Raw genomic sequence first — 23,672 nt, 5'->3', positions numbered from 1 at the left:
TGAAAGAGCGACTTACGCAGCCAATGGTAAGAACGTAGAAACGAAAACGTCGCTGTAACTCATTCCTAAGTCAACGCCAGAGAACGAGAACTTATCCTTAGACAGTTCTCGTACATATTTTACGTAGGATATCAGATATATTACTTGAAGTGATTGACATAAAAAAAATCGGAAGAAAGTCGCCTGACTGATTTTTTTTAAGCTAACAAAATAATATTTTTCCGAAACTGACAAGACGAGAGAGAGAGAGAGAGAGAGAGAGAGAGAATCGAAAGACTTCTCACTATCTCAGATATTTCTCGCACTGCAGGAAGCATTATTATTATCTAGCGATCTCTAACCCGCCCATATACAGCGATGACGTGTCCGTTTGTGTGGTCACATGGGCTCTCCGTAAACGTTTATAACTTTAGATTTCCTAGTAAAGCCGTCACTGCATTGAATGGATTTTTTCATTTTTTTAAACAGTTTACATGTTAAATTTTGATAAAAGATAGCTTCTTTGTACAGCATTTCAGCTTATGACTTTATTTAGTTTTTCTCTGAATTTGAAAACAAGCGCAGTCTGTGGATGAATTTAGCTTAACGAACTGATATATTAAGTCATCTCCTGACCGTCACAATGCGTAAAAGTTAAGAGTCACCGCTGCATCGTTGCATTAGTAAATAGTGAAGCAACATTCTCTGCAGTGATTGGTGGATAAGTGTATAGCAATAGGATTTTGCCGGGCATAATCATCGAGAAGAATACACAGGATATTTGAGGAAGCTTACATTTTGAGGGATTTTGTAAGTACCATTCTTCTTTATATGATTTCAACATCACATACAGCGCAACAACACTCAATTACAGGGGCTCGTATCGTTGCTTAAAATTGACATGTAATACAGGTACTATATAATAACTACAATAGAGGACATTTCTCTTCTTGCTGGCGCGACCTATTTAAGAATAAATGCTTACATTACAAGCTACGTAGCTTAAAGGTCACCGGCCACCTTTATTGTACAAACGTGAAATATTATTATAGTTATAAACAAAACGCAATGGTTATGCATGCACACCATAAAAATGTTTGATTAGACTTAAAACTCCGCTTTATAAAATGAAAAAATATTCGGCAATCTCCGTAAACAATCGGTAGTTTCCGCGTGCCAAAACCGGATATGACGTATATTTATCCCTTCTATTCAACCTAGCCATTCAAGTGCTTAATTTCCCCACGTAAATGTCTATGTGATATAGCGTACGATCGTACTTTTGTACAGCAAATATGATGCACTGTGTTGCATACGGATGTAATCAAAAGAGCGATGATGGGAAAAATCGTTCTTTCTTTTTTCCGAAAAACCATGTTTATCAGAAAAAAGTGGATTTAATCTGTGGGATCAAATAGGGGAGGGATGGGAAAGTTGTATCATTTATGACGGATTATAGTGAATTTGGCCAAAAGACAATTCGGCCCAACTCGAAGTACAATTCGGCCAAACTTAACAATAGTTTGTACGTTCTTTTTCTTCAACAAAAAAGTAGATGCTATGTAAGATAGGTTTTAAGGAAAAAAACTAAATTTAAACAAACTATTTTGATATTCTTTGAAAGAAAATAATCATACTTCGTAACGTACATATTTATGAGAAAAAAACACAAACTGACATATCTTGTTTGTTCTAATTAAAATATTTATATACATTTTTTATGCAACAAATATATGCATCTGCACAACGACATTCTCAGTTTAAGTCTTTCAGTCAAATTATCAATAATCATTTATAAAACAAAAATACGTAACAGATATTCTACAAAATACGTATACATTTTGCTAAGGGTAGTGTACATGAGATATTATAACAAATATACTTAATTTTAGGTTTTACGTTGTAACACAGCTGCATACAATACATACTAGATAACACATGAGAGAGAGAGAGAGAGAGAGAGAGAGAGAGAGAGAATAATGTTGAGCATTTTGTCAGTCTTTAGTTGCTGCAATATGAAGCTATTACCAGTTAATTTTATTGTGTTTATTTGTTTTTCAAGTTGTCTTAGTGTTTGCGCGCGTAAATTGAAAGCTTGTCATTACTGGTCAATATCGTCAATTATAGTTGCTCCATTATTCCGTACAAATTAGAAAGGAAATAAATTTGTGTTTAATTTGTGCCCCCCCCCCCCCCCCCCCACGGTACAAAATAAATTGATAAACATACACTTGTTTGAAAATAAAGTGAAAGAAATTAAACTTGCATTGTTATCATATATTCCTTCTCTTTTCATCATGAAATCAGTATATGTAGCGGATGCCGGCTTGCGTATTCATCCTTAGTGTAGTTTGTATCACTTATGTGAAATAACAAAATTATAAATGAGACGAAAGTATCACCCGATTGCTTGAAGGCACCTGCCATTTACGCATGATAAGTTACTTATTGCAAACTGACCCAGCTTGTATTGTATCCAGGTTGACTATAAGTCGGTATCTCGCAGATAAAAAAAATAATTATTTTAAAATACATTTAATGTGAGTGCAAATGATACTCTTTTTGCCCGCATGGATTATAAAAGTATTATTAAAGCAAATTATTATTGTGTATAATCTTTGCCCTTCAAACATCAATTATGATTAAATATGGCAAACAAATTTAAGCCCGGGTGAAAAACACAACTGGCATGGAGCAATAAACTCATTGTTTAAACTTACCGACAGGATATTAATTACATAGATTATTTTATTACAATGCAAACCAACCCCGGAAAATTGACTTTGGTATCTTTTTAGTGTGTCGATATTTTCTTCTGAAGTCGGCCGACAAAAGGAAGTCAAGTTTTTGGTTCCTTTAAGTGTGCCGATTTCTTTCATTTTTTTTTTTTAAATATAAAGTCTGCCGACACAGGGAAGCCAGTATTGATTCTTTTTACCTCTATTAACGGGAATTTTCAAAATAAATTGAAACAATGGAACAGTTTTGAATCTAGTGCGTCGTGCACGCATACCGATATAAGGCTGAACAGTAAATTAGTTTTCATTAGTTTCATCATAGATATTCCCTATCCATAGTTTATAGTGCTTTATTTTTCGACAACAAGAAGCATGTACTTTGTCTTGTAGGGATAAATGTACGTCATTTCCGTTTGCGTCATCTATAGGTGGGAAATCGTAACTAAGGTGAAGTAACAACGTTGTATACTTCTATTTCGAGTAATTAAATTATTATTTCTTCTTTACACTTGATAATATATTTTTTTTTGCTATTTTTTTTGTTGCGAGTATCACTATTTTTAATCATGTAATGCAAATCTGATATAAATAGGAAAAAGTTGGAGTATGGCCGGTGACTTTAATAAATTTGGTACCGATATTTAGCTCAGGCATTCCAATGTATACTAAAAGTTTGACTTAATATCATACCTTTAAGGAATGCCAAATCATTTTCCCACGGTACCGCTCGACATGGCCCTGATCGCGCCCGCATGATATGCAAGAACAACGCGCTGAATGGAATACTGTTCGCTCATTGGTTAAAAGAAAATGACGTCCTGTATATATTTATAACTTATTTTCAGTTGGCCAATGAGAAGGTAGTATTTTAGTTAATATTGGATCTTCGTTACAATAGCATACAAAAATTCCATTTGCAGTTGATTTAATGAACAAAGTGACGTTTCAAACACTTAATTGCTTAAATCCTCGTTATGGGTATATCAGTTGTTATTGACCTTTGTCCTTAATAGAGGGTAGGATTTTCGGCCTATCTAACTAACGTCATTTTTAGTAAACATGTTACTTGGATTTGAGTTCAGGACATTGGTATTGTCCTTAGAAAAACATGGTCTACCTGATCTTTGCAAGGTAACTTACTAAATTTAAGTGAATGACCTGACCTTCTTTCCGACTTTGAATTTTCTGGAAATGAAGTTTTGACCATTATGATTGTATTTTTATTGTGTATGAAGTTTTATATCAGGACTGTTTACATGTTAGTTATTTATTCCTATCTTAACATCTCTCTTGTGAAATCAGTCGTTTAGTTGTGTTCACTTACAGTTAGAGAGGATTTATTTAAATTATTTACTGTACATTTACAAAGTGCTAGTTTACAATAGGATTAAAGCACTATTTTAGAATTATTGTGAATTCATTGAAGGATATGTCGGATGATATCACGTTGATTAATTAATGTTATTAGTACATTTAAAGACTATTATCACATCAGCACATATATGATTGGAATTTATTAGGAAAGCCAGTGGAATTCATACAGGTCATTCCGTACTTTTAGACTGCTGATAGAAAATTTAGGGCTGCTTGGGATTTAATTCACAATACTGTAAGTTCTTGGAAAGTTTCATTTGTATTCAAGGGAATTACATTTCTTGTTGTATTCATCTAAACCTGTTGGTTTTCGCTCTTTTCTTTCGTTTACCTTACGGCCATAGAATAGTAACATTAAAAACACAAAGCTTGTATCATGTGCTTTGGCATGTACACGCACACATTTATCTAGTGCGTGAAAGAATTTTTTCATGCCCACGAAGCACAAAATATAGGTGTATATGACGCTGGTACTAATGGTACATTTTACGCCATACAGTCATAATTGGATTTGTCATCCCAATACTCGGTCTCAATCCACATCTCCCTCGCCCCATCGTAAAAGAAGGATTGTGTGTTGTCTTAATCAGTACTTCAGCTACAGAGAAATAGATAGGCACTCTCTCCTTTACCGTTAATGCCTTTCTAGACTCTCTCATTCTACGTTTTCAAAACAGTTCGTTTTCTAATAATTTCTTTTATTCCTAGTGTTCATCTAATGTGAAACAAAGACATGAATGTGTTTTCATCTCTATGTATTTCCAAAAAGATGATGTTCTAAACCGAATCAATGCTTGTTACTTTTGCGTTGTTTTGTCTCTAGAACACGTTGACGATACTATGTCGAGTACCATGTCTCCTGTGGCGATGTACAGTGGTGGTATTGTAACCAAGTGCGCGCTGCCTCTAGCACGATATCAGGTGCGCTGTACTCAGAAATATTCCTATTTTTGTTAGTTTCAATATTAGACGATGTCTCTTACACAATGGCAGGTGTGCCCAACCACAGATATTTCGATTTGTGTTAGTTTCAGTTTTAGACGGTGCTTCTGGCACGATATCGTGTATGCTGAACTCAGATATTTCGATTTGTGTTAGTCACAATTTTAGACTTTAATTCTGGCACCCTGGAATTTCAGAATCACAACTCGTCCAGGCTAATCCATCTATGTGTTGGATCTGAACGGTTAGTAACAATTATGTGCAATATTAAATGTTTAGCAATGTCAAACATTGTAAGACGTTTATATGTAACATATTCGACAAACGTTCAAAGGCATATCAAAAACTGTAATATCTGTTCAATAAATTTACACATGTTGTATTTAAAAGGTCTATACTAAACTTGCCCTACCTCCAGTGTGGTTCGTTTCCTGGACTGTAGGTGTAACAGTACAGAACCAAATTGTCAGATTGTATTCTATAATCGTCCTCAGACAGGGTTCACTGTCATTGAACAAAATATGCAGATCTTCATTTGTACCGCCTTAAAATCTATAATCACGAAAATTTATGATAACTCCATTTACATTTCTTTTGATCATCCCCCTATTTATCTTCAAGCTGAACATTCGTTTTAAAGGTGACTGACTTTTTCTTTCTCTTTCTTGATACTATTTCATTCATTATACAAGACTTCGTTATGATATATATAAGAAAGAATATATATATATATATATATATATATATATATATATATATATATATATATATATATATATATATTAACTGTGTTTTATTTCTATAACTAATATTTTATTGAAATCTTTAGTTTGCTATCGTTAATGTGTGCATAAACATTTAAAATAAGACCTTTATCAGAAACGTTTGCAGAATGTCCACGTCAGTGTCCTTAGGGATACTTATATCTCAACTTCACCAGTTACACACTCTTGACTGACAAGAGGCGCCGGGTAGGGACGTGCTTTCTGTATTAGATATTTATATATACTCCATGCCCGTGTTTTGTGTTTTGCGTATCCCTTACACATATCAACTGGTTCACTGACTTAGTGCAACAACTGCGTAATAAATTTTTTATAAAAAGAAAATGTGCTAGTTCCGTGTCTTTTTATTTTTACATGGATATTGCTGCGTACTGATAGTGACTATGTATCATGCAGCCCTTATTTTGTGTTTCACTGTGCAGTAATATTTAAATACGAGAGATAAATATTTTTTTGTCATGCAAAATATATTTTCTCCTGAATTCTACTGTCTTGCCAATCGTTCCGATGATTGGCTATACTAAAATATTTATATCAAACAAAAAAGATTTTGCATTTACAATTACATTAGATTCTAAAGCAAATTTACATTCTTGTTAATTGTTTACACAAGAGTCGATATTTACATATTTAGTAACACAAAATGTGTCTGCTCAATGCAATTAATGCCTCATTCATGTTATTTATCAATCATTCACCGGTTAGCCTGGCGAGGAGTCTCAAGCTAATCCGAATGAATATTGTCTATAGACAACGCCATCAAGATTAGGATTATGTAACATCGTAACACAGAGTGGACCATTTTGATCTTAACACAGAGTGGACAATTTTGATCTTAACACAGTGGACAGTTTTGATCTTAACACAGAGTTATCAAGTTTGATCTTAACAGAGTGGAAAAGTTTTGATCTTAACACAGTGGACAAGTTTGATCTTAACACAGAGTGGACAAGTTTGATCTTAGAAGTGGAGCTTAATACCTTCTAGCTTGAATAGCTTACCTTAGTCGATCCATCGAGTTGTACGTAATTAGTACCAATTAGCAAATAGGGGAAAGCCAAATTTACTTCCCATGATATGTGAGACTTTATTATCGGATAGCGTCGGAACGGTATAGAATAATTTATAAAAGCAAGGAAATTATTCAGATTATTTATATATGAGTTGGTGATTTGTATTTTGGGTCATTTCCTTCTGTCTCTATCATTCCCCTGTTATGAATGAATGAATGAATGAATGAATGAATGAATGAATGAATGAATGAATGAATGAATACATCTAGTTGTGAAAATAAACCAACAGCATCTCATCACCTATAAAATAGTGATATCAGTAGTGGCATCAACAGTTCAGTAGTTGTAATAGTTGTAGGGTAGTAGCAGCAGTAGTGGTAATACTAGTAAAAAGTAGGGGTACTGTTGTAGTTGCAACAGCAGAAATAGCCTTACTGTGTGTCCAAGTAAAACGGATGAACGAGATATTGATGTCGTAACTAAATTCATTTTAAATATCTCGATTAGACATTACGATTTTTTGTCTATACCAACCAAACACTTGCCTTGTAAGGTCGACTATTAATATCACAGCTTCTTGTCACGTGCATGCGATTTCTCTACAATGATTGGTTGGTTTTGTATATAGTAACAATACTTGGCTTGACGACCTGAAACAAGTACTGTAATTGTACATGATACATAGGTTAACTTCGGGACACTGACATTTTACGAGATTTATAGATGCAAAGGTGACCAGGTGACTGTCTTGTAAGAAGACAGGGTTTAGTACTAGGACACACAATTTCTAAAAGAGAACAGCATTAAGGAACAGCTTTCTGAGGAGAGACGGGACAGTCCGAAGACGGAACTCCAAGGAAAAGAAGTGACGAGTTCAGAATAAAGTAATAGGAAGTCCAGGATAGTGTGAAGCGTAGATAATAGGAAGACTTGAGGAAACAGGAAGACGTTGATACACGGTCAAGGGAGGAAGGTGATGCAATTTATCGTGGACATTGCACTTTTTTCACTACTGGTTACTATGATGAAATAAATCCAAATTATTTATTCCTATGAAATTCTGTTGACATAATTTAGATTGAATTGGAATTGCCGATATCAATTTGTTTTGATTAAATTTGTTTTTTTTCTTGCCTAAGGGGGCTCGTATTGCATTTTCTTCCCATTATTCTTGCTCAGTTCTCTGTTGAAATTCTATTTTTCCACTCCCAGCGGGCTATAATATCGAGGAAGGTCATCCTCTAGATAGAGAGTTGTACAGTTTGTCACTCGTATGTTCACACATTAAATGACAGTTGCCTCACACCTATCAATGTATCAAATTGGAATAAAGTTGTACTGAATACACTGACTAGAACATTTACTCAAATCAGTGTTTGAAATTTAGAATAACGTTTTGAATACACAGACTCGTACGCTCATTCATATTAGTGTATGAAATTTAGAATAACTTTGTACTGATCACACACACTCCTACGCTTACTCATACCATGTTTACTAAACGTACCGAGTTGTGTGCCCCTAATGATACATGGGTAAATAAATCCAAATTTGTACAGTGTTTCAAACACTTTATTGAATGGACAGGGCGTTGTACAATCTCAATCGGTCAAATGATCACGTATTATATGACAGTTAACACACAGTTAGGTCATTTAATGCACAGAAAGTTGTTCATTTTCAACAAGCGCGATTATATGGAAAATATAATATACATGTCGTTTCCTGTGAATGTGAAGTCAATTGGATTAGATAACGCTTTCATAGCAGCACTCATTGGCAGTATTTAAACCCGTAAAGAAACTCCCTATTCACAGCTATACATACATCGTCTCCCAATCAAAAGTATTTATATGCACCACAAACTTCCCCATCAACAATATTTACACCCACTACTACCGATCCATGTATGATATTTACCTTCCACCACCAATCACTCTATCCACAGTATTTACAGCCATCACTAACATCCCCATCAGCATTATTTATAGCCACCACTAACCTCCCCAACCACAGTATTTACAGCCACCAATAAATCATCATCCACTGTATTTATACCTATCAACAATCTCCCCATCTAAAGTATTCACACATCGAACATTCTCTCCACATCTGCAGTATTGACACCCACCACTGACTACAAATCCACAGTATTGACACCCAGCGCTAACTTCCCCATCCACACTCTTGACACCCAATACTATCTATCACCCCATCTACAGTATTGACACCCACCACTAACCTCCCCATCCGCGGAGATATATATATATATATATATATATATATATATATATATATATATATATATATATATATATATATACGTACCACTAATCTCCAAATATTCAATATTAACAGTCAACTTTTTCTAGCAATAAAAACCCGGATGAAACATATCGTAATTAATGCTTATATACTATGAAATTACAAATATAATATAAATGGATGGTGTCGTTGCCATCACAAACTTACGTCTCTCTCTCTCTCTCTCTCTCTCTCTCTCTCTCTCTTGTATTACTTAAGGTCATAAATACTTAATGGATTGTGCCAGTGAATATTTTCATACTCTTTTATAACCTAAGGTCTGACATTCTTAATTCAATATGTCAGTGAATATTTTCACATTCTTTTGTTACTTAGGGTCTGACATACCTAATGGAACATGTTACTGAATATTTTCATATTGTTTTGTTATCGAAGGTCTGACAAACTTAATGGAATATGTGTCAGTGAAAATTTGCATTGTTACTTAAGGCCTTAAATACTCTTTGGAATATGTCAGTGAATATTTGCATACCCTTTTCTTACCTAAAGTCTGACTTGCGTAACAGAATATGTTAATGATTAATTTCATACTCTTTTATTAATCATTGACTGATATTTTCATACTCTTTTGTTACATAAGGTCTGACATACTTATTGTATTACTCTTGTATTACCTAAGGTCTGGCATAATTTACGGAATCGGTGAGTCAATATTTTCATGATCTTTTTTTACCTAGGGCCTGACATACTTAATTCAATATGACAGTGAATATTTCCATATTGATACTTTAAATATATTCATTAAAATGGAGGAATTGGAAAGTCCGTGTGCTTCTCAATCGAAGCACACTTTACCTGAATTTCTGTCAAGTAAAATGTCATAATCCACAAGTCCCTAAACTCTGTCAGTCAGTTTTTGGTTATTAAATATTGTAACTGGCCGCAATGCAAGTTGTTTTTCTTCATTGGAAATATGTGTACCTTTAAACAGTGACACCTACAGCATGCTGAAATATTCCAGTGGTTATACAAACGTCACTCAAATATAGTATGCACAAATGAAGGAAGCTTAACATTGAGTTCTCACCACAATAATTACATGTATCACTATTAACACAACATGTTTCTTCATATTCTGATTCAGGCGTAGATAATAATAATAAGGAAGAAAATTCGGATTCATTTGTTATTTTAAATTTTTTAAAATAGTAATGAAAGTTGTTAAACAAGTTTAGGAAAATAATGACACATAGGGTCAGGATCATATTAATAAAAATATGCATACAGAAAACATTTATAATCACAGTGTATTGACTGAGACAACAAAACATAGTATTAACAAATGCATATAAGCAAAGACATATGAAACAGAGTATTTGACCCCACTCGCTTTGTACGGTGTAGTTTGTGGCTATCCTTATAAATGTAGAAGCCAACAAATAGCGATTGCGAATGCGCGGTAGCTAGAATGAGACTTCCGGTATCACGGTTGACAAGTGTAATCTCCCCAACGCATTATTAGTTCTTATTCTTAGGTGGTGCTCTACAGTTCGTAGTTTTGCATAGTCTAGATTTCCAAATGTAAAACTTCCCAGGTTTTCTTCACTATTTATATGGACCATTTAAAAAATGGACCTTGTAGATCTTTGGTACTGTTAAAATAACGCTTAATTCACTTCATTTTGGTGTATGATTGATGGGTGTGATTACTAGAGCTGGATACGTACAACGGTATACATCAATTAAACTTTAAACCAATATTTATTATTTTTCAAATAATCAGTATGCATTAAAATCATCGATAATAATTCAACAGGGGTAAAGCGTTAACATATACATCCCGTTTTGATATTATGCTCTCTGATGATAGTACGGGCCCCGTTCCACTACGCAGCGTAAAGTTTACGTATACAATCTTCGTAAGTATGAAACGTACGAAAATCCTACGCTATTTCGTGAGTGTGTTTCACAAAGATATCTGAAGGAACATTTCGCACGTCTAAGATAAGCTTTGCGTAAGCTGCTCTTTTGTATAGGAGGTACATGATAAATTAGTAAAATATAACAGGACACCTGCAAGATATTTACAAAGGACGGCGACAAAGATGACGAGAACAACAATAATAATATAATGATCAAAATATATCGTATATGGAGCAAAAAGTGACAATAATGTCTGTGTAAGAAAATAGTCTGCATGTGTGTGTGTGTGTGTGTGTGTGTGTGTGTGTGTCCCAACGCAACCGTCATTAAGGCGACAGTATATTGTCACTGTATAGCCATTATGTCGACAGTAACATTAGGGTTACAAAATCTGTGTCACCCTAAAATTTGCCATCATTGTGTAAATTGCTTTGCTGGTTGATTCACATGCAGAATTTCGTACAAGTATTATATATTACCGAATACTAGTAATTACACATTTTAATGCAAGATATGCACGTGTTTTTTAAATAGTTGTTATGCAAACATTGAACCGTGTTTTAACGTTGTGTTTCTCCCAGTGTCAACGAATAATCATTAAGGCGACATTTCCAAAAGTGCTTCTAATTTTGTCAAATTTAATGAATATTTTAAGGCAGTGTTTCACACAAAATAATGTGATATGCGTACCACCGGTGGTACGCAAAAGGGTTTTGATGGGGTACGTGGCAGAAAACAAAAAAAAAAAAAAAAAAAATTCGCACTTAAAATTAAATACCAAGGCACTGGGAGAAGGGACGCGATCATAGTCCCAAAACGGATAAGGGAATGTTGCACATTTGGGAAATGCTGTTTTAAGGTGACATATTTAGTTGATTTGAAATAAAAGATACGCAACTTGTCATTACTTTACCCTAAGATAAAATTCATTGTCAAAATAGAACACGTCCAGTTTTTCGGATACGGAGTAGAAGAAACCTACATGTATTTAAAAGTAGCCAGTTTTCCCTTAAAGTTGGGTATTGTAAAGAATACTTAAACTAAAATAACTTAATAAAAAATTCATTGAATAAAATTTGAAAAGGCCTAACAGAAGCGTATATACATTGTGATAGATAGATAGATAAATAGATAGATAAATAGATAGATAGATGTTGAAGTGTGGTACATTTTTTTAAACTTTAGCACACATCATATACTTTATTTTTTATCCTTTATTATATAATGGTCCTTTTATCTTTTTCCGTAAAATGTCTATCCGTTTATAACTATGACCTTAAAAGTATGAAGGTCATTTAATCATAGAACGCTGGGTCATGGGTCATGGTATGTCTCGCTACATATCTTGACTAGCATAATAGCCCGTCCTATGACGGGAGTCGTAAAAGAAAATTTCAACATAAAAGGAAAGAAGAAAAAATTGGGATCCGCGAGTTTAAAAGACAATTCGAACACAAACATTAAAACTGAAGTTAAAAAGAAACAAATAAAAAATTGGGATTCCTCCAGCTTCGAATCGCAATGTTTTGTTAGGCAAGCGGGAAGGAATACAGAAAAGAAAGACATTTAAATGTCGGTGTGGGTGTATGTATGTATGTATGTATGTATGTATGTGTATATATATATATATATATATATATATATATATATATATATATATATATATATATATATATATATATATATATATATAAGATAATATGTTATTTATGTAAGACAAATCTCCGTATAAAGACTATTTACTCATGAGATTATTGACATGTACGAATTGTATTGGCAATTGGGTGCAAGGCGACATCCTGTTTCGTTATCTCAATAGCCAGCATCCGTCTTGCATATCGTCCTACAATCGCGACTGCGTATTTTGATTTAAGACACCGCCTCAAACAGGAAACAAAACTGAAACCCTCAGGATTTGTTTCCATGTTAGACCAATTGATCCGTCCAGGTCATGTGGTGATAGGAGACAAGTATCTCAACAAAATTTGTCTTTATAAAAGCATAAGGCTTGGACCAAACAAAACATGTTTTTTCAAAGATAGCACAGTACAGCCAAATTCGATTACACTGTGATATAACGATATAGCCAAAACAAAGCCAACAACATACATAATTTAAAACAAATCGTATTTTCAAAGTTCAATCTCTCAAGATGGATTGATATTTTACATTTAACTCAGTATTTGCTTGCATTCTGGTTTTTTTTTTCTTATACTATGTTTGATACGAAATTGCCAGTACCATAATTTTAGTTCTATTTCTATCTACAAATTAACTAATCCGTATTTCATCCATGAAGTTAGATGGTACTCCCTAGGTTCCCTAGGTTAATATATTAACTGCTTACATCATTTTAGTGTGATAAGTAACTTACGGACAGTAACTCAGAAAAATATGTCAAAACTAGCAATGTATAAAGATCAAATTCACTGTAAATTTGGTTGGAATTGTTAAAAATGTAATTGTTTAAATATTTCCAATTCATTAGTGTATTTTAGGTCGTTGAAGAACAACAAATCTTTATATAAAAGGAAAAAAAAAATTGTCGGGTATTTGCACTAATCGGATATCCCATAAATGAATATTCATAGTATTTTATTATTATAATCAAGAAATGGTGCTGTCTCAGTGTAAGGTCGCGCTCTTAGTAAGAGGGATGGTTAATTAGATTTGGCTGCCGTTATCTAGGGAATGACCTCCCTCGATTTTATAGCCCAGTGGAAGTGAATAGATAGAATATCAACAGAGGACTGATCAGGATTATTGGAAAGAAATAATGCAATACGAGCCCCCTTAGACAAGAAAAATAACAAAATATGATCAATGACAATTAATAGAGGCAACTCCAATTCAATCTAAGTTATGTCAACAAAATTTCATAGCAGTATCTAATTTGGATTTATTTCATCATGATAACGAGTGGTGAAAAGAACTCAATGTCCACGACTGATTGCATCACCTTCCTCTCGCTACCTGTGTATCACGTCTTCCTATTATATAGTCTTTATATTCTGAAAGCTTAATCTGTTCCTGGACCTACTAGTCCTTTATTATGAACACGTCTTCTATTTCCAGACTTCCAACTTCCGTCTTCCAAATTACCACTAAATCTTTATACCTATTACCAAATTCCCTCAAGTACGTTGCTCAGAAGCATGACAGCTATCCGAACACTGCATAAATTCTGAACTAATTCGATAGATCATCACTCTCGCTTCACAGCGATCAACCATAAATTAACACGTGAGCGGTGTATCTAACATTACCGTATCTCTTTACCTACGCTACCAAATGCTTGATAACTATTGCATAAAATTCACAAACTTCTAGCTCACAGCAATCCCTAACTTACAAGAATATATAAACATTACAAAATCAGATATAAATATGTGAGTATCGTCAACTCACGGTAATCAGTATCGTCCTAACACACAAAGGAAATTATTTCATATAACCCTAAGAAATCCTACACATATGAAAAATATGGATAGCATGTTATCGTCAATTCTATAAATGAACTAGAAACTGTAAAATCAAAGAGATACATTGCATAACAACTCTAGCATCAACATATGTCAATGAAATTGAATAAACGATACATAATATGGATCCTAGTCATATCTAACATATTTGCATAAAACAAACAATGAAAAATAGACAATTACTTGGAAAATTAACATTGCGTACCTTAATGCTGTTCTCTTTCGGAAATTGTTTGTCCTAGCCCTTAACCCTTTCTTTTCTTACAAGACAGCTACCTGGTCCCTTTTCTTGTTCAACAAGGAATTCTTTTTAGGCTTCCTCGGATCCAAACTTCTCCTTTCTCAGGAATTTCGGACTAAAGAATTTCGACCAAGGTAATCACTTTAAATTCACATTACTTCCAAATTAATTTACTCTGACCAGTCGTAAGCAGCGGTTCTAAATTATCCCAATATAATCATTTATTTCGTCAGATTTTGGACATCCTTGAATCTCTGAACTACGTTGCAAATCAATTTCCCTTCGAAAATGATAAATTGACATGGCTTCCTATCAAGCGGTTATGGTTTGTTGCTCAAATGTTTACTTTCTCAGGAGAGCGCTGCAATGCCCTGGTCAAATCTCAATGAGTCGTAGATAAAAGCATATCAGATTTAGCACTAACGTGGTGGGTGGGTGAAAAAGAAAGATCGAAGTGAACCTTCACAAAGACTTTTCTGGCTTAAATGTAATAACATTTTAATGCTAAATGCATTGAACTTCAAGGTTCAGTACTTGTTCAAAACTCGACACTTTACATAGGCCACCCTTTAAGAAAAGCTCTGGGATTTTGCTGTCCGAACATCGAAGTTGCATTTCAAGTTATTTTTTACATGTCCTGAAGTGACCTCTTCACCTTAGAATCAATTAGTCTACTCAGACAATCTGCTCCTACATTAGTGCTTCCCTTAATGTAACGCAGTTGAACTTGATATTGCTGAAGCAATAATAACCATCTCATTAATCGTCCTTTTGTCAATTTAGCTTGGATCCAATAAGCAAGTGGATGGTGGTCAGTTTCCAGAATAAACTTTCGCCCATACAGATAGCCCTGAAATTTAGAGATCCCAAAGATAATCGATAGGCATTCTCTTTCGATAACAGAATAATTACGCTCTGCTGCCGACAACTTCCTGCTACCATAAGCAACCGGAAATATGTTCCCATCATGCTCCTGCACTACAACTGCATCAGGAACCCTGTCAAAAGCGTCGGTACGTAAGACAAAGTCGTTTATCTCCTACCTAGACACGGTAGATCTGTTCACACTTCTTTTCCGTTACAACAAACGGTTCCTCCAGGATACTTGGAGTTTGTTGTGATCCAATGGTAACAACACCTTATTACCCACTTCAAACTTCCGTTCCTTCGCCCTCTTGTCGTAGTGCTTGACTTGACGTTCCCAGGCGTCACGAAGATTGTTCTGGGGCAAACTTGAAAATTTCCTTCAACTTCTTAAGGAGATAAAATAAAGCATTATGATAAGTTCTTCGTACTTCCTCTGATGCCCTTTCATCCGTCCATAACTGTTTCAATACGGCCATGGGTCCTCTCACTCTCCTCCCATAAACTAGTTCGAAGGGTGAAAATCCTGGACTAGTTTGGGTACTTCCCAAGATAATCATTTTTCATTTGATTTTGGACAGTCTTGAATCTCTGAACTACGTTGCATATCAATTTCCCTTTGAAAATGATAATGTGTCATGGGTTCCTATCAAGCGGTTATGGTATGTAGCTCGAATGTTTACTTTATCAGGACAGCGTTACAATGCCCTAGTCAGATCTCAATGAGTCGTAGCTGCAAGCCTTTCAAGTTTAACACTAACATGGGAGGGGAGAGAAGAAAGGTCGAAGTGACCCTTCACAAAGACTTTTCTGGCTTAAATGTGATAAAATTTTAATGCTTAATGCATTCATCTTTATGGTTCATCACTTGTTCAAAGTTCGACACTTTACAACTATGGATACTAGTTTATTCAGATCATTGATAAACCTTCCATTTTTGTAAAGTATAAGACCTAAATACATACATTCATCTAGAACATCAAAATCTTATATATATATACATATATATATATATATATATATATATATATATATATATATATATATATATATATATATATATATATATATATATATATATATATCAATAGCAGTAAAAGTAATAGTACTAAGTAGTTATACAGTAGCAGTAAGCAGTAAGAGTAGTAATAATTCCAAGTAGTTATGCCGTAGCAAGGCCTTGGTGAGGTCGATGAACATCATGTAGAGTGGTTGACCTTGCTCTCTGCTCTTCTCTTGGAGTTGTCGTAGGGAGAAGATCATGTCTGTCGTCGACCTGCCTGCTCTGAAGCCGCACTGTGATTCCGGGTACACACGGTCTGCCAGCAACTGCAGCCTGTTGAGTATGATGCGGGCGTACACTTTACCAACAATACTCAAGAGCGAGATCCCTCTGTAATTATTACAGTCACTGCGGTCGCCCTTGTTTTTGTAAAGGGTCACAATTGTGGCATCACGCATGTCTTGGGGGACTACTCCTTCCTCCCAGCAGCGGCAAAGTAGCTCGTGCAGTGGTTTAATTAATGCTGGTTTTCCACGTTCGATAGCTTCGGGCGGGATGCTGTCACTACCTGGTGCTTTGTCGTTTGGAAGGCAGTCGATTGCTTTGCTGAGCTCCTCTAAGGTTGGCACTTTGTCGAGCTCTTCCATGGTGGGCAGATTCTTTATGCTGCTGAGGGCTGCATCAGTGACTGACGTTTCTCTGGAGTATAGGTCTTAGTAGTGCTCCACCCATCTGGCCATCTGTTGCCCACGGTCTGTGATCTTCTCTCCCGTCAGGGATTTCAGGGGAGCGACCCCTTTCACTGTAGGGCCTAGAGCCTTCTTTATGCCACTGTACATGCCTTGGATGTGTCCGGACTCGGCACTGCGCTGGATTCCTTCACACAGTTGTTGCCAGTACTCGTTCGCACACTGTCTAGCAATGCGTTGGGTGTTACTTCGGGCACTTCTGAGAGCAGCAAGCGTCCGTTCATTAGGGCATTTTTTGTAAGCTATGAAGGCTTTTCGTTTCTCCTCGATTTGTGGTTCCATCCTTGATAGGTGTGCATTGAACCAGTCCTGGCTGGGTCGTTCCTTCTTGCCGAACGTTGACATAGCTGTACTGTAGATGGCACCCTTCATGGCGTTCCACTTGGCTGTAGCGTCATACTCAGGCAGGTCCTGGAAAGCCTTGTTCAGGGCAGATACATACTCCTCCACCTTGGCAGGGACTGACATCTGTGCAGTGTTTATGCGAGGACGTCCTTTTGGTTTTGAGCGGTGTAGCGCGTGTGGCTGTAGTCGCACTCTGCTGCTCACAAGGGCATGGTCGGAGTCACAGTCTGCACTGTGGTAGGTTCTGGTGGAGAGGACGCTGTTAAGGGCAGAGCGCCTGGTGATGACCAAGTCGAGTTGGTGCCAGTGATGAGATCTGGGGTGTTTCCATGACACTTTGTGTTGTGGCTTACACTTGAAGAAGGTGTTTGTGATGCACAGGCCATGGTAGGTGCATAGCTCCAGCAGTCTCTGGCCGTTTTCGTTGGTCTTTCCAGTGCCATGATATCCGAGGCAGGTAGGCCAGGACTCCTGGTCCGCACCTACTCTGGCATTAAAGTCGCCGAGGAGGAATAGTGGTTCATTTTTGGGGCATCCTTTGATCTGTTCGTCCAGCTGCCCATAGAACTGATCCTTCACGTCTTCTGATGACGTGAGGGTTGGGGCGTAGACACTGATGATGTTGACAGGACCTGAAGTAGTGGTGAGGCGGATGGACAAGAGACGCTCAGTGCCCCCTGTGGGAGGTTCAACCGAGGCCAGGAGATTGTTTTTGATGGCAAAGCCCACTCCGCGCTGACGGGGCTCCTCAGGTTCTCGACCCTTCCAGAAGAAGGTGTAGTTTTCCTCTCTGAGGGAGCCACTAGAGGCGAGCCTGGTTTCCTGTAGGGCAGCTATGCTGATATTTAGTCTGGTGAGTTCTCTATCGATGATGGCCGTCTTTCTGGTGTCGTCCACTTCTCTGAGGTCGTCGGAGATGCCTGTACACATGGTGCGCACATTCCAGCTTGAAAATCGAAGAGCTGGAGTCTTCTTTATTGGTTTCTTGTTTCTTTTGTCTGGTGTGGAATTTCCGTCTGCTTGTCATGCTGAACAACACACTGAGCTCCAGACACCCACTGGAGCAGGCAGACGATGGCGGGTCAACACCTTATTGACCGGGGGCTGCCCGGCTTGAGGCGGGCGATAGTTGGCCAGTGGGACACGATGATCCCTCCCACCGTCAAAGCTGACCCGTGGCGCCCCTTCCCTACGCCAATCGGGTGGGACTTATAACCCGTAAACTGTCAGCTTCCGTGTTGTTTCCTCACTCAGTAGCGAGACTGGAGTGTCCTCTCCAGGGCGCAAGCCTGGGCGTGGAGTATGGAGATCCTGGGCTGCCCAGACGTCAGGATCCCCCTCTCGTCCTTGCTGGTGGGGTCCAAAGGAATGCTGAGCATGACATTTGGCACCAGTTTGGATGCAGGAGCTGCCGGAAGGAGGTCGTAGTCGACCCCCAGCCGCCTTAGGGGCTCCACTCCTGATTTTCTGTCTGGGTTTACTCCCATAGCCTTTCCTTCTCCCGAAGATATCCACAAGGCAGTGGAGCCATAATCCAATGGATGGGACTTGGTTGGTTTTGAATCAGAGTTTCCTTCTCCTAGATGAACTGCCTGACAAGGCTAACGAGCTTCATCTGCCCGGGTTTGGGGTCAGAGTTTCCCTTCTCTTAGACTGGTTGCCTGCCAAGGCTAATGAGCCCAGTCTGCCTACCCAGTTATACTGCCGGGTACTCGGTCGCGCCACACAGCAGGCTCTGTTAAAAACAGGGGGCACCGCGTGAAGGTGCTGCTGTGGACACAATAGTGTAGGAGAGGCCATATGCAAGTAACCTCCTGCCCCGCAGAGCGAGACAGTGGTCCTGCGGCGATCACTACACCTGGGAAGGAGAGGCTATGAGAGACGCTTCACTTTCCTTTGGCGAGCGGGACGTCAGGCCCAGGCCACGCACCCCCCAAACGTGCATGAATATTCATGTTGTATTAAAGTAGTGGTCCGGTAATAGTAGCAGTAGTAATAGTACATAGCAAGGGTACGGTAGTAGCAATAGTATTGTACAAAGCAGGGTTAATGTAGTAGGAGCAGCAACAGCAGAAGTAGCCATTTTGTGTACCCAAGTAAAACCGATGAACGAGATATTCATGTTGTATTAAAGTCATTTGGAATGTCTCGATTAGTCATTGCGATTAATTTGTCCAGACAAGACAATCACTTGCCTTGTAAAATAGACTATCAATAACACAGCTTCTTGTCATGTGCCCGAGAATTCTCAGGACAAAAGTGGCTGGTTTTGTTTTATAGTAACAATATTTTGCTTGGCGACATGAAACAAATACTGTCATTGTACAGAATACACTAGTTCACATGGGACACGGACATGTTACGGAATTTATAGATATACTGTAAGTATCAGTCTATTCATTACTATTATAAAACTACGTGTATTTTACATAGTCACCGTACAAGTATATATTCATGGTATCCGTGTTCATAACTTCGTGAACTTTTGAATCAATACATGAAATTCGAATAACGTTGTACTGAATACACAGGGTCGTAGGCTTACATCATTATATGAAATAGAATGATGTTCTACTGAATGTGTCGAGTGATACGTTTACTCGCATATACGTTGCTAAACACGCCGAGTTCCGCCCGTAATGGTACATTGGTAATTGAATTCACATTTTTATATATTTTTTTAAACCTAGATTATTGTATGCGCAGAGAGTTGTACAGTTTGAGTTACTCAAATGTTCACCCATTCAGTGACAGCCGCGTTATACCTATCAATGCATGAAACTGAAATAACGTTATACTGAATACACAGACTCGTACGGTTACTCATTTTGAATAACGTTATACTGATTACACAGACTCGTACGTTTGCTCATTAGTGTTTTTACATTTTGAAAAATATTATACTGAATACACAAACTCGTACGCTTACTCATTAGTGTTTTACATTTTGAATAACGTTATACTGAATACACAGACTCGTACGCTTACTCATTAGTGCTTTACAATTTGAATAACGTTATATAGAATACGCAGACTCGTACACCTACTCATTAGTGTTTTACATTTTTAATAACGTTATACTGAATACACAGACTCGTATGCTTATTCATGGGTGTCTTTACATTTTTAATAACGTTATATTGAATACATAGACTCGAACGCTTACTCATTAGTGTTTTTACATTTTGAATAACGTTATATTGAATACACAGACTCGTACGGTTACTCATTTTGAATAACGTTATACTGATTACACAGACTCGTACGTTTGCTCATTAGTGTTTTTACATTTTGAATAATATTATACTCTATACACAAACTCGTACGCTTACTCATTAGTGTTTTACATTTTGAATAACGTTATACTGAATACACAGACTCGTACGCTTACTCATTAGTGCTTTACAATTTGAATAACGTTATATAGAATACACAAACTCGTACACCTACTCATTAGTGTTTTACATTTTTAATAACGTTATACTGAATACACAGACTCGTACGCTTACTCATTAGTGTCTGACATTTAGAATAACGTTATACTTAATACACATACTCGTACGCTTACTCATTAGTGTCTGACATTTAGAATAACGTTGTACTGAATACACAGATTCGTACGATTCCTCATATTATGTGTGACAATATTAACCGAGTCAGATTGCAAGTAAAGACACTAAGAATAGTAACGAAAATACCATGTTTATTTATGGATCACTGGAAGGTAGAAAAATCCTAAATCCAACTTGTGCGCAAAAGATCCAATTATTGGACATTTAACACAATGATGCGCACTGAGTTAGATTACTTATTTAAATAAAACTGTTCCTAACTGAAACAAAATTATAATTTAAACGGAAAAATAACTGACAAAAGTTAATTTAAAAAAAGAAACATATTAAGGACTCCAATGATGCGATTCAACACAAATGATAAAATTACTGAACTCATAACGAAAAGTTTCACAAAAATAGCAACAAGTTATATTTTTTCACTCAACGATCGATACATGATATGTTTTCACTCAAATATCGATACATGATATGGTTTCGCTCATATATATATATATATATATATATATATATATATATATATATATATATATATATATATATATATAATGAAATGAGGACTTTGCAAGCTCTAAGCGCTTTACAACATTAGACAACACCTATAAAATAAAAAACATATAATGATATGATTACGAAAACAAACACTATGAAATTAGAAAACATAACAAAAATATGCTGAGAATATTTAAGTCAAGAAACATTATTAGGTGTTTAAGTTTGTTCTTGCAGTGGAAACAAGTGAGATTTGAGAGCACTCTTGAATGGGATCACTGTGTCTTTGTGTCTAAGTTCAGTGGGCAATTCATTCCAAGTTGCTGGGCCCTGGTATGCAAAAGAATGCTGTCCATATGACTTTGTTTTTTATAGTGGGAATAATGAGTATACGATTGTCAGAAGAGGAGCGTAAGTATCTTGCTGGTGTGTACACATGGGTGAGGTCGGATAGGTATGTTGGACTAGAGTCCGACAGTGAAATGTAGCACAGAGAACAAATTTTGTGTTTGATTCTGGATCGAATGGATAGTCAGTGTAGGGTACAGAGCAGTGGGGAGGTGTGCTCTGATCATAGTACTCTAAGTATGATCCGAGCGGCTGTGTTTTGAACTTTTTGAAGTTTCTGGAGCAGATATTGAGATGAACCAGACAGAATTGAGTTACAATAGTCAAGACTTGAAAGTACTAATGAACACACAAGTTTTTTAGTGGCATCAACTGAAAGATATTTGCGAACTGAGCTGATGCGTCTCAGCTCAAGATATGCAGCCTTGCATATGTTCATGACAGGTGAGAGTACTGTCCAGAGTAACACCTAGGTTTCGTATTGATTATGTGGATTTAATGTTGGTGTTGCTGATATTTATTGTTTGAAGTAAAGGATGTGAATGAGAAAGATTTTGGTTGTGATCAGAATGGCCTCAGTTTTATCATCATTCATCTGCAGATTGTTACATGTCATCCATGATTTCACATCAGAAATGCACCTCTCTACACCTTGGATGGTAGCATCAACTTCAGTTGGGTGGCTATATTTGTATATTTGGGTGTCATCAGCGTACAATTGGTGAGACACTGGAAGATGATCTATGACACTTGAGAGCCACTGAGTGTATATACTGAAGATAACAGGTCCAAGAACAGACCCCTGTGGAACACCACAACAGAGATCAACTGGGCTGGAGTGTATTCCATTTGCAGATACAATTTGTGTCCTGTTGACCAAGTATGACTTGAACCACAGTAAGGCTGTATCATAAATGTCAAATACATGCTGGAGACGGTGAAGTAATATATCATGGTCTATTGTGTCAAAGCTGCAGACAAATCAAGGAGGGTAAGGACTGAAATCTTTCCGCTATCCAACACAGAGAGAATGTCATTAACTACTTTTAGAAGAGTAGTTTCGGTACTGTGGCAAGGGCGATATGCAAATTGTACATTGCTAAAAAGACTGTTTCACGTCAGATGAGATACAAGCTGAGATAGAACAACCTTTTCTAAGATTTTTATATGAATGGGAGATTATAACCTGGGCGGTAGTTCTTTAAATTGTTATGGTCTAGTGTTGGTTTCTTCATCAGAGGCTTTACAATATCAGTTTGGAAAATGATTGAAATTCCCCAGATGAGAGAGAGGTATTAATAACATCAGTTAGTGAAGGCAACATTGGATCAAAGCACTCAAGCAGCAGTGATGTTGGAATGGGATCAAGTTCACATGACTTTGGCACACTCTTCATAAGGATTGTCCGTACGAAATCCATAGAGACAGGTTCAAATGCTGCTAATGGTTGCCGCTCAAATTCTGTATTCCAACTGTATGGTGACGACGAGTCAATTAAAATTGTGGTGTCAAGCTTATCACTAATGGTTTGTACTTTGTCACGGAAGAAACATGCAA

The 23,672-nt window shown here is 36.7% G+C and overlaps 1 protein-coding gene across 1 annotated transcript in view; it reads left to right on the top strand.

The window, feature by feature from the left end:
* The first annotated feature begins 416 nt into the window (after window positions 1-416).
* LOC149774817 (uncharacterized) overlaps window positions 417-23,672 on the top strand; it is a 296,842-nt gene continuing 273,586 nt past the window's right edge. The window contains exon 1 of the mRNA XM_089944712.1: window positions 417-789. The gene's annotated coding sequence lies outside the window, so the exon portion shown is untranslated. The remainder of the gene's footprint in view (window positions 790-23,672) is intronic.

The sequence above is a fragment of the Sinohyriopsis cumingii genome, unplaced genomic scaffold, assembly GCF_028554795.1.
Source record: "Sinohyriopsis cumingii isolate HCF-2022 unplaced genomic scaffold, ASM2855479v2 utg000131l, whole genome shotgun sequence".
Taxonomy (NCBI): domain Eukaryota; kingdom Metazoa; phylum Mollusca; class Bivalvia; order Unionida; family Unionidae; genus Sinohyriopsis; species Sinohyriopsis cumingii.
This window is presented reverse-complemented; position numbering and strand designations above follow the sequence as displayed.